Source organism: Vigna umbellata, chromosome 7 (assembly GCF_029865625.1).
Source record: "Vigna umbellata cultivar VRB3 chromosome 7, Vumbellata_1.0, whole genome shotgun sequence".
In the NCBI taxonomy this organism is placed as follows: Eukaryota; Viridiplantae; Streptophyta; class Magnoliopsida; order Fabales; family Fabaceae; genus Vigna; species Vigna umbellata.
Window position 1 is genome coordinate 30743127 of NC_142171.1, and position 14044 is coordinate 30757170.

A 14044-nucleotide genomic window follows, 5' to 3' on the forward strand; every position below is an offset into this window, starting at 1 on the left:
TGGGGTAATGATTTTTATAAAATATTAGATTTAAAAATAAGTTTTTTTTTTTTTATTTTGTTCGATTTGTAATTTTAGTCTTTATTTTAAAAGTTGAGATATTCGGTCTTTATGTTTTAGAAGACCTATATTTTTTAACTATTATTTTTTTATATTATATTATTTATTCTGTTTCAGTTAATCTCCAAATCCAATTTATTTATTTAAGTGTACTAGAGAATTCATATGTAAAAGTCGTAAAATATTAACACATTTTTAGTTTAATAAGTAACAAAAAAAACTTATTTTACTATTATTTTGGTCTTTGTTTTAATTTTATTTGAAGATTTATTATATGCATATTTTTATTTTATTTTCTCTTTCTCTTAATTGTCACATCCTTTTATATCTACTACATTTTCTTAGATTTCTTTGATATAATATTGAGGGAATCAATATAATTTTAATTTTTTGTTTGTAATTTTTATTGTTTTTAATTGAGTGGTCATATAGGAAGATAAAAACAACAATTCATTTATGTTTTCATGTATGGAAAATAATGATGTATGTAGTGAAAACTAAAGTGAGGACTTGTTAGAGTTAATTACTAGTAATCATTAAACGTTTTAGTGATGATTAATGTGAAATTTAGGGAGTTTTGTATAATTTGTTTTGTAAAAGGATATACTTGAAATGTAATAGATATATATGAATATTGATACAAAACTGAGTTTCTCTTATAATTTTTTTTATTCATATCCACTAAATTTTCTAAAAATCTTGAAAAAAATTTCATTGCAAAAATATAAATGATAGTAATTATGAAGTTTTAATTTTGTGTAATTGTTTATTTATATTTTATAATCGTTTGACATTTATGTAATTGTTATTCAATATCTATATAATTTTTTTTTATATTTGACGAGTAAAGCAAATGTGTGCTTTGACACATAGGTATGATACATATTGTTACTTACTTTCTCTATTTTATATTACTAGACATCTAAAACATCTACAGTTTATTAGGTAATTTAGTAAATTTATTTATATTGTTTTTTCTTGTCTTTAAGGTTTATTTTCTGTTGGAAAACCTTTACTTATTTTTTAACATGAATTTTCATTCTCACCCTTTACTTTCCTGTTTGATATGATATTTATAAAGTTCACCATTCTTTTATGTAACTTCATTTTTATTACAACGGTTAGGAAATGTGAAATGAATAAACTATGAAATTGTAATTGAATCTTACCGGTCCAATTGAATTGGTTGTTATGTAATTTGTGTTTAGTATGATATCAATGTTATTGTTGAATGTTGTATTTGATACGTCCATCAATGTTTCCTTTATGAGTAGTTGGTAGGAAGTTAGTTTAAATTGCATTAATTTGCAAATTTTAACATCATTACAACTGATAACACTAAGAAATACTAAAATAATAAGTTACAACAATATCAATGGATGTTCGACTAGTGCTTTTTGTTGATGGTTTCTTCCGTGTTAGTTTCTCAGATGTGGATTTCAACCATTTTGTCCTAGGTCGACCCTTTCACTTCATAGATTTAGGATTTTTGATTTCAACATTCTATGTAGTTATGTCTACCTCATGACCTATGTCACTATGATGCATGTATTCTTGTACTATGTGGGTGTTGTTGTTGACGTATGGTGAAGGTGAAATTTGTAGGTCATGCTTGCTCACAAATGATCTAAGGTTGTTGTTGAATGATCTAAGGTGAATGTTGTATTTGCTATGTCCAACAATAGTGTTCAATATGTGGATCCTTCTCTTTGTTGTTGCATATTGCTCTAATATACGTGTGCTTTCTGTGGACATTTTTACATCATCTTGTGAGTATGTATTTAGTAGGAAGCTCTATTACTCGCTCTTGTGCTAGAACACATCCATAATGTCTACATATAATGCCCCTAAACTCAAAAAGCAAACAACTACAATTGACATTCATTGTGTCTCGGTGAAGTGTAACCATGAATACCCTCTCTTGCCTTATTTCATTATGAATGGAGTCCTTTATGACCTTGTACAATGCCGAATTTTCGCTTATAACAACACCATCAATAAAACAAACTTATTCACCCACATAAATGGTTCTTATTATACAAGTTTTGGTTCATAACAAAACTTTCCATGTATCAATCTTTCCATGAGGTCGTAAGCATTGTAAATTTGTTTTGGTCAAAATGTTGTTGGACACCTCCACAAGCGCTCTATATAGAAAACAAATTCATGATAATGTTCATTTCAAACACATGTATAAATCATATAATTTATATATATTATTTTGTTCTGTGTATACCTTACTGATCACCATCATTAGAAAGCGTTGAAATGTAGGTGGTGTAAACACTTGCACAATCAATGTTACCCCATCCACAAAGTTCACAATAGTTAAATTTCTTCTTTTGTCATATGTGGAAGGTCCCTCCATACCATCATTAAAATATGGCATCGCATTGAAAACCTCTTTTTCAAGACGTCTGATTTTCATTTGTAACTCCTGAAGTTATTGTGCATGTTTATCAACTTTTGTTCTCAACACCCTTTGCTCTTGCACAACTGTAGAAAAGTCAAAATTGTCGTCATTTGACTTAGGATTTGTCTCCCTACCACAAGTAAGTGATTCTTTAATTTCGCCATTGCGTAATTGTTCTTTAGTCAAATTGCAATCCCATAATATCTTCAAAAGAAAATACAAATTTACATTACCAACAAATCATATTAAGAAAATAACACGACAAATCTAACCAACATATCAAGAGAAATGGAATTACCTCAGTTCGTTCAAAACTTCATTTTATTATTTTCCTTTTATCTTTAATTACAACCCAATCAAGAAATCGATGATAAATACATCTTCCACCAATATCATACAAACTTATGTGTTCAACAATCCATAGTTGTAAAGTTCATCACAATAGTTAAAAATATTTCAAAAATAACAATATTTAATTCGTAAGAAATAAATAAATAAATAAATGTAAAAACACACCTGCAAAACTGCTACACAACCAATTATGTGTATAACTTTGTGGCAACTTTTGCAGTTATATTTATCGGATGCTCGATTCAAACTATTAACTATCAAACTATGTACAACATCTTCCTAATTGAAAACATTTAGTTCATTAATGTTAACTAATTTACTAAAAGGGACACTATTTATGACATCACAATTCCTAGGAACTCCAAATGCTAACAAAATATACAACCTACAAAAAATGTCTTCACTTTTTTTGGTTTGATATTTTTTATGAGTCAACTTTTCCATTATAGTTATAATTGTGATGTCCTCATCCCTAAACAAGTTATTCACAATCCCACCAACATTGGGTAAACCTAAAATAAAGCAAACATCCTTAACTCTAGAAGGGACTAAATTCTCCATAATCCTAAAAGTCTTATGAACCACATCCCACCAACTAATTAACTTTACAAGAATGGGGCTAGAAATAACCATATAGTCAACCATATCGACTAACCATTTGAAAGGTGTCGACTTTAATCGTTTCTTTTGAATGATGATAGGCAAGGATTCAATTGAAGTATATGTTGGGTTTGGACTCGGTGCGTAACTCTAAGTGTACCCTACAAGTATAAATCAAAGCATATGTTTGTAAATTGAATACAACAATCAACCTATTCAATATTAAATTTAAACACTTACACCATACTTACTGTTTCACTAAGTTCTTTGTTCATTTTACTATATCCTGCACATTTTTCAAAACACAAACAAAGTCATTGTATAATGAGAGTCAGATGTTGTGTTTAATATATTGGTATGTAATTAGGAATGTTAGGTAATTTTTTTTCCTATCATGAATAGCTAAATAATCCAAGAAAAAATGATAAATTTAGTTTAAGGTTGTCACTACTTAAGATCCAGTGGTTGAAAGTGGAAAAATGAAACGAGAAATTATATTTTTTCAGAAGGATTACAAGGTTCCGAGAAACAGGATTTGGCAACAAACTCTTACCTTTTTCATAGTTGTATTTGGTGTTAGCACCATACTTCAATATCATCTTAAAAGCACCAACCACGCATCGACCATAGAATAATAGTTAAAACTACAAGGGAGGTTAACCAAGACCAATATGATGAACTAATGGAGAAACAATATGACAGAGGACCACTTCTCTAAAGGGCTTAGAAGGTAGGGCTTATAAATAAGTATACCTATCCTACAAAAACTGCTTTATGAAGAATAAATCTTGCCAAAACTGAATCTTGCATCATGCATTTCGGTTCAACCAACCAAAGTTAGACATAATAACCAATATTTTAATGGGACATTAGAGACTTAAGCACATGCTCATAGGGGATTAGTCTTTGAACACCCAAAAAGATAGAGAAAGTAGCATACGGTAGTGGAGAAATAAGGCCTATATGCTTCACAAATCAAAGCAAATGTTTCAATCATTTTTAGGCACTAAAAAGATTTCTTATAGGCTACTAGACTTCTTACTAATTAGGACGAATATCTATGTTTATATAGTAAGGTTCTGGCTATCATTCTGTCACGTCTAGGAAAAGGAATATTAAGCCTAACTACAAAGCCGCAATATAAAAGATAACTCTTTCTCGAACATAAAGAGAATATCATAGGTGAAATGAAATAAAATTAGTTTATATTGTCAAAAACATATATAATTAAAGGATACTATATTCAATTAAGATTAGTTCTTTAGTTTGTTTGAATCAGATATGCATGTTAAATAATGATTCAAATTATATATTTTATGAAAAAGAAAAATAACTTCCCAACAAAACAAATTATATATTTTATGATTCAAACTAAGGCTCCTTGCGTGATTATCTTTACTATCATCGTGCATACCCATTTTACTTCCCAACTAAACAAAAGTGAGTGTATCTGTGCAACAACTTTGGCGTGTATCGAGAGGTATGGTCAAAGAATAAAATACTATACTTAGAAAGCTTATGGTTTATAAAAAGTAACTTGTAAGGGACAATCCAAGTTTGAATTATTAAAATCTTGGGAAAACATGGTCTATCTCTGACATATGTGCACAATATTATAGAGGAAGTTATACAAGAAATAATTATTTACTCTACCATCCATTAGAACAAGTCATGGGACTCACTCCACTCATTCACAAATACAAATCAATAATACATATATGAAACTACATCACTCGACATTTAACTCGTACAAAATATGGTATGCATCTCAATAAACTCATGGTGCAAGGCCAAAACATAAGCTAGTCAGCGACATTCTCACACAAAAACCAAATGACCAAAACACATCTCACAGATCAATATTTCAAGGCATCATACAGTCAAGACAAGGATTATCTCCCCTACCCCATAATCTTGGTTCTCCTCTACTAAGCTCAGCAACTCCAATTTATCTACACAATCTAAGAAGTCTCCAAACATCTAGATGTCATAAAAATGATCCAACTTCTCTACTCTGCTCACTTACTTCTCCCTATCTCAAACCAACCTACATCTCCCTAACACAATAATTAATTGAACAATAATCTTAATCTTTAGATAACCTATGGTGAATCCTATTTTCAATAAGTTGTGAAATCAGTCTATTTTCTTTAAATTTGTTTTATTGATCTTTATCTTCTTTATTGTTTTTGTTTTACTAATCCTTTTGTATAGATTTTATAAGAACTAATTTGTTAAGAATCAATTTCGTATTTGTTAGACTTAGGGTTGAATTTACCCTTTCTATTTTGTTGGCTACTGTCTTAACAATATTGATGTTGCTATAGTTTAGTAGTATTAATTTGATCGCATCAACGAAAACGTTATTAGTAACCCTAGTCACACCTAGTAACCACCGTTACTATGACTAGAAATGAGTTTCACCTACTCCTGGTTGTGTATTATTCTTCACCACACTTAGTATCCCTAGGCATTCCTGGTATCTGTTAAAGACAAAAACGTCCATATGCCTAAACGCTCTCATGTTTTGTAGTTTAATCAAATAACATAAAAACATGATAATAATCAGAAATAACTTACGATGAAAATACAAGACTTAGAGCTTAAACCCCAAACACACAAAACCTAGAATAGAAATCCCCAACATAAAACAACTTAGGCTCTTAGGAAATAGAAAAAAATCTAGGTCAAAACACCCAGACGTATGGCTAAACGATGTTGTGCCTAAAGCATCTAAGAGACTTAAAAGTTAAATACTTGATGCTTATTATACTTGAAAAAGGTATTCGGTACAACTCTTGAAAACAAAATAGGTTGAGACAATGTCTTTGACAAAATATATTAAAAGACACAAAATCAAAACATAAAAGAATGCTTAAACAAGCTAAACACTATTTGTGTAAAAAGAGACAAAACCAATAAGTGTTTACTTGACTAAGCAATACCATGAGCTTAACTAGTACCTTGTCTAACGATGAAGTATTTATGGTATGCTTGGTATCTTTAGAGAAAAGAGCTTAATTTCAAAATGCTACCTAACGATAGAAAATCAAAAAACACTTTGTTGTTCTGAGCAAGCATTAAATGATATTAAATTCTTAACATTCAAAAACAACAATGAAGAAGGAGAGCCACTCTAAAAAAGTAAGTGGATTGACGAGTAGAAGCAACGCTACTTGTTAAACTCTAATGTTCGCAACTCTTTGATGTGCACTCTCTCAGAAGAAGAATACATGAAGGTTCACGCTTACCAAGGAGCTAAAGCAATGTGTGACACCTTGGTCATCACATTTGAGGGATCAAACGAAGTACAAAGGAACAAGTTGAGCTTGCTAACTATCGCAACCAGGATCGCGACAGGATGACGAACCGAAAACAAACAGGTTTAAGAAAAGACTTTGGGAGTCGCCACCACAATTTATTTTGGAAAAACTATGGAAAACCATAAAATAAAAGCATGGTCTTCGAAAATTAGATTTTAGGTTCAGGAATCGGTTACACGTAAGGAAGGTATTATCACCCTATTGCGTCTGTCCAAAAGCAATACATTTAATTAAATGTATAAATTTGAAGTGGCTTTCCAAAATATTTAATTTTCCCTAAAAATATATATAAAGAAACTATCAAGAAACAAAAAATATTTTTTTTATGAACCCGACAAAGATTGACCTTACTCCTACGTATATCCATTTATGATGGACAATCAAAGATCACGTAGTTCTTTATCTAGAAAAAGGTTTGTAAATTTTGTTTGAAAATTATTATGGATTTTTTAGATTTTTTGAAAAGTGAACCCGACAAAGATTGACCTTGCTCCTGTGTATCTTCATTCATGATGGAAAATCAGGGATCACGTAGTTCTGGTAAAAAAAGGTTTGGTTTAACAAAATTGGCAGCTTTTGGTTTTAAATATTTTTGTATTTTTTTATTTTAAGAATGATGGAAAAAAGAAGAAACCGACCATAGGCCGACATGTACTTATACTCTTTATTTTATAATTTAAAAAAAAATTATTTGTGTGTAGTAAAAAATAATACCTTTAGAAAAAAAAACTGCAAAGTACAATAAAACAAGGAAAGGAAGGGTGTAGAGGTGACATACCTTTTCCTCTATACTTTCTCCCACTCTTTTTCTATCTATGTTATTTCTGAGTATCTCTCTATTTTTTTCGTCCTCTTTTTTCTATGACAGGGTGCGTATTTATATACACACAATGTAATATTATGGTAATCTGGCCTTAATTATGAATTAATTGAAAATAAACAAAATGGGGAAATAAATGGTCTTGGTTGCAAGAAAAACAAATAATATTCAAGACATTGATTCTAATTATTGTCAGAAAATTTTGTCCATCTTTAAAATCATATTTGTCTATTTAAAAAGAAATTGATGCAGCAAATTATATCAATATATTATTTTTAATTATTGCTTATAATTATTGGCATAATATTGATTAAAATTATTACTATATTAAACATTCTTTTATCTAGAAACTAATATTTCAAAAATATTTTCTAGTGAAGTGCATGTATTACATATACAACTTTTAAGGAAATTTGTTTTATTATTTTCTTCTTCCTTTTTTCTTTACCCACCATTAATTATTATTCTCCTATTCTTTATTTTTATTTATTTACTTACTCAGACGAAATTGGGTCTTGACACTGACAAGAAGTTTGAACTGTTTTCGATGATTGAAAACGAAAACATTCAGAACAAACATGTTCAACAGATTCCAAACGATCCTCAATGAGCTAAAATCCTTCGGAATGTCATATGAGAACTTCGATCATATTGATAAAATCCTACAAAGTCTTCCCAAGCAATGGAGACCTTAGGTCATAACTCTACGAACTTCAAAGAATCTAGACGAAATGAGTCTAGAAGAGCTGGTAGGTATACTAAAGGTTCATGAGCTCGAGCTTCTTCAATATGAATCTATCAAGAAGGAGAAAAACATCACACTCAAAGCTATCATGAAGACACCTACCAAAGCTCTCAAAACAAAAGAATCCTCTAAGGAGTTAGGCAATGAACACTACTCCATGGACGAGAATGATGAATAAGAGCTTTCACTCATCACAAGAAAGCTCCAAACATTATGGAGGAGAAGGAAAGGCACAATGTTCAAGAGGAGACACTTTGGATTTGGCTCTAAGAACCATACAAAGGACAAACAACCTGAAGACACAAATGTCTACCACGAGTGCAACAAACCTGGACATTTCAGATTAGTATGTCCTGAGCTTGAAAAGATGAAGAAAAAGTCAGTTGGGCCCAAATATGAAAAGAAAAAGATGTTGATGAGCACTTGGGAAGACCTGGACACACTTGACGAGGACGAGGATGCCAAAGTATAATTGGTATTAGAGAATGTTTAGAGTACATTGGACAACAAATTTTTGGAGATATCCTTGAGTGTGATCTCTATAAATTGGATTGAGACTCTCATTTTAACATACGACATATGAAATACTATGTATTCGAAATTCTTGTGTGATAAGTGTTCTAGGGTTTGTGTAACCCTTGTGCGTGTGGCTTTGAGAACTTGGTGAGTGTTATCTCTTGTGGTAACAAGAAATGTGTTCTTAAACTGTGTTATTTTCTTTGTGATTGTAACAATTTGTTGGTTTGTGATAGTGAAGCATTAATCCTCATTTGAGATTAACAACTGGACATAGGATTTGTATGATCTGAACCAATATAAAAATCACCTGTGCAATTTTCTCTCTTCCTTACTCTTTATTATGTTTAAATTGTTGTTAAGGAATTTATATTTTACGAGAAAATTATTAAAGGTATTATTTGTGATAAGAAACTAATTTACCACTCTCTTGGTTTGTTGTACAAGCTAATCATTCTGCTGCACCGCTCTGACAATTGGTATCAAAGCTTGCTTCAATGGTAATTCAAAATGATGGGGCAACATCAAACCTTTGTTGAGGTTGCCTCTATCAATAGACCTTCATTATTTATTGAAGAAAAATATACTTTTTGGAAGTTGGAATGCAAATTTTTATGGAATCTATTGATAGTGAGATTTGGGAAACTGTCATAGATGGTCATCTTGTTCCTACTGTGTTTATTAACAATTTGAAGGAACCCAGACTGCACGAGCAATGAAATGCTGATGATAGGAGAAGATCCCAACAGGACGTAAGAACTCATAATATAATATCATCTACTCTAACTGTTGATGAGTTTTACAAGATCTCAACCTATAAGAATGCTCAAGAGATCTGGGAGATGTTGAGAGTCACCCATGAATGAACTGATGATGTTAGAAGAGCCATAATACTATAATCCTAGAGTATGAGATGTTCCACATGAAGTAAGGAAAAACTATAATATATGTTCAAAAGCGTTTCACGCACAAAGGTGAATTAAATATAAAAATTGAGACTGCTATAAGTGAGTCACAAAAAGGACATATGAAGAATATTTAAAGGCAAAAAGAAGATCAAAGAATCATCTTCAAACTATCGTTCTTATGGTTGCAGAGAAAAAGGACATATGAAGGCAGATTGTCCAAACCCATATAAGGGTGAAGAAAGAGGCTAAAAGAAGTTCTTCAAGAAAAAGAAGGTGTATGTTGCTTGGGAAGAAGATTATGAATCTACAACAAGCTCAAGCGACTCTTATGAGCAGGCCAACATATGTTTGATGGCTGATGATGACATCTCTGAAAACCAAGTAAGTTCCTCTAGAGATTTTGAAAATTCATATTATAGTGAGTGAATTGCTTGACGCATATAAATAATTATTATTTGAATAAGAGATATTAGATAATATTCATAAGAAATTAAAGAAAGAAGTTAAAGAAATAAAATCAAATTACGAAAGTATTTTTGAAGAAAATAAAAATTTGAAAAATAAAATTATATATTATGAGAAAGGTAAATATGATAAAAGTGAAGAATGTGTTTCATGTTTAAATAAAAAGAAGCTTCTTGATAAAACAACCAATGCTGAAAATAATAATAATTCAAAAAACAAAAAGGTTGTTAAACATGTTCCTAAAAATAATTATAACTATGATTATAATTATAGTAATAAAATAAAAAATTAAATCATGATTGTAATTATAAAAATAAAATCAAGTATGTTCCTAATTATAATCAAAATTATTATTATGATTATAATTATAAAATTAAAAATAAAAATAAATATAAAATAACCCGTAAAATTTGGGTAGAGAAAGGAACTAATTATAGAAAGTTAAATGTTGCTACATGTTTTTATTGCATGAAAAAGGGTCATACTTCAAATAAATGTAAAATAAAACATTATGGTGTTTCTTATGGAGAATTTACTAGGATTATAAAATAATTTACATTTTTGTCTACCTATCCTAAAGGACTTAGTGGTTGGGTACCTAAAATAGCTTGTTCTCTTTTTATTTTGCAGATAACTTCTAAATTCAAGAAGTCCATGTGGTACCTTGATAGTGGTTGTTCAAGGCACATAACAGGGGATAAGAAGAAACTTTCAAACTTCCAAAAGAAAGAACAAGGCTATGTCACATATGGTGACAATAACAAGGGAAAGATCCCTGAAGTAGCAGACATAGGAAAAGTGCAAATACCTTGATGATAAAGGATATACTGTTTGTAGAAGGTTTGAAGCAAAATCTTCTTAATATTAGTCAATTATGTGACAAAGGTTTCAATGTAATATTCGAACCAAATTATTGCACTATCCATGAAAATGATTCTTCTGAAATTTCTTTGAAAGGTATTAGACATGCTAATATTTATTTAATTGATTTGGAAAATGTTTCAAATAAAAGAAGAAAATTCATGGTTGTGGCATAAGAGAGCTGCTCATATTCATATGCAACAATTGAATATACTCGTATCTAAAGACTTAATAATTGGTCTCCCAAAACTCAATTTTATTAAAGACAAATTATGTGCTGCATGTAAAAAGGGTAAACAAGTTAAATAATCTTTTAATTCGAAAAATATTGTTTCGAGTGAAAAAACCTTAGAACTCTTGCACATGCATGTTGATGACTATTCAAGATATACATGGATGTTCTTTATTACTCTAAAAAGTAAAACTATCAAGGTTTTCAAAAAGTTTGCGAAACAAGTTCAAAATGAAAAGGATTTGAAAATTAAATCTATTCGTAGTGATCATGGAGGGGAATTTCAAAATGAATCATTTGAAAATTTTTGTGAAGAACTTGGAATTTCTCATAACTTTTCTACACCTAGAACTCCAAAACAAAATGGGGTTGTAGAAAGGAAGAATAGATCTTTAGAAGAACTTGCAAGAAATTTATTAAATGAATATAAAATTCCAAAACATTTTTGGGCTGATGTTGTGAGTACTGCTTGTTATGTTTTAAATAGAATGCTTATTCATCATATTTTAAAATGTACTACTTATGAATTATTTAAAGGAAGAAAGCCTAACATTTCTCATTTGAAAATATTTGGATGTAAATGTTTTGTTTTAAATAATGAAAAACAAAATTTGGGAAAATTTGATTTTAAATCCGATGAAGCTATATTTCTTGGTTATTCTCTAACTAGTAAAGAATATAGAGTCTTTGATGAAATTGTGGACCTTGAGGAAAAACCTCTTTAGTCAAGTTAATCAGATGCAGGTAAAGAAGAAGACTTGCGAGAGACAACAATAGATGAGACAAATAATCCTCAACCTGAAGATTTAGCTAAGACAATGCAACAATCCCGAGGATTATCATTAGACAATGTTATGGGAGATGTCTCAAAAGTGGTAAGTACTCGTAGAAACTTAGCTAATTATTGTATGAATATGGCTTTTGTTTCACAGTTAGAACCTAAAAGCGTCAAGGAAGCTCTTGAAGACGATCATTGGTGTGTCGTAATGCAAGAAGAACTCAACTAGTTTGAAAGAAATCAAGTGTGGAGATTAATCCTTAGAGAAAACACTCATCAAGTGATAGGAACAAAATGGGTGTTCAGAAATAAACTGGATGAAGATGGAAACATAACCAAGAATAGAGCTAGGCTTGTTGAAAAAGGCTACAGTCAAGAAGAAGGTACTGATTATGATGAAACATGTAACAACCCTAACGGAACATTCTGTGAATATCTCTTTTGTCTCTAACGTCCACATTTTGATATTTGATCTGTAGCATTGTTGATGCAGGTAGGATAGCTCATATGCAAAATTAGAGTAAATTGTGCATGCAACAAATACGACTTTTCCTATCACATTTGTTGTTTTTGAATGTTAAGCATTTAATGTCATTTATGCTTGCTTAGAACAACAAAGTGTTTTTGATTTTCTACTGTTAGGTAGCATTTTGAAATTAAGTTATTTCCTTTGAAGATACCAAGTGTAGATATACACTTCATCAAAAGATGAGGTACTTGTTGAGCTCATGGAACCACTTAGTCAAGTAAACGCTTATTTAACTTTTGTCTCTTTTTTAAATAGATAGCATTTAACTTGCTTACATAAATTGAGTCTTGTAATGTGTTTCGTTAGAGATATTGTCTCGGCCTATTTTATTTTCGAGAGAAGTTAAGTACTATTCCAGGTATTATAAGCATTAAGTGTTTATCTCAATCTCTCTTGGACACTTTAGGCAGAACATCATTTAGCCATGCGTCTTGGTGTTTTAACCTAGATTTTTTTTCTATTTCCTAAGACCTAAGTGTTTTCATAAGTTTTTCTATGTTTTGGGATTTTGGATCTAAGGTTGTGATTATTTGGTGTTTAGACTCTAAGTCTTGTGTTCTCAGCCTAAGTTATTTTCTGATTATTAATCCGTTTTAATGTTATTTGATTAAACTTCAAAATATGAGAGCTTTTGGGCGTATACACGATTTTGTCTTTAACACATAATGCATAGAGAACTGTAGAAATAGATTAGGCTAAGTGTCTTAACCAAGAGGAGGGGGGAGGGGGTTGAATTGGTACCCTTTATAAAAATATGTTCTTTTAAAATATTTTCAAAATCTTTTGAGATTTCTTGGAATGCAATCAATAAAGAATAAAAACAAAGTAAAAGTGTCGGGAAAAAGAGATTCACATTGTTGTTTATACTAGTTCGACCAACCTGCCTACATCTAGTCTTCTTTCAATCAACGTGAGATTGAAAGGATTCCACTATATTGATTGAGTTCTTACAAGCAAGATACAGAGAACAATCCTCTCTTTTAAAATAGAATGGCTCAATTTCTCACACCAAGAGGGGGGTGAATTGGTGAAGTATAAAATTTAAAGCTTTCAAAATCTTTTTCACCAAAAGAGATGCCTTTATACTTTTCTTGAAACGCAAGTTAAAAGATTTTCAATGCAGCGGAAATTTAATCGAATGCGTATAAAGTATAATTGATTGAATGTAAAAGAGTAGGGATAAGAAAGATCAAACACTAAGTTTTTATATTGGTTCGGCCAAGCCTACATCCAGTGTCCTTCCAACCACATGAAGCTAATGCTCTATAATGATCAAGGTTTTTACACAAGATTTTTATGGAGACCTCACGTCAAAAATATAAAACACCTCTCTAACCCTCTAATCAAAATATAGGCAGTACATAAACAGACTAGCAGCAAGAATCCCCTCTTCTGCAATCCAATCCCTTTGAGGCACCCTCAAAGTCAAGAACTTCTTCCTGT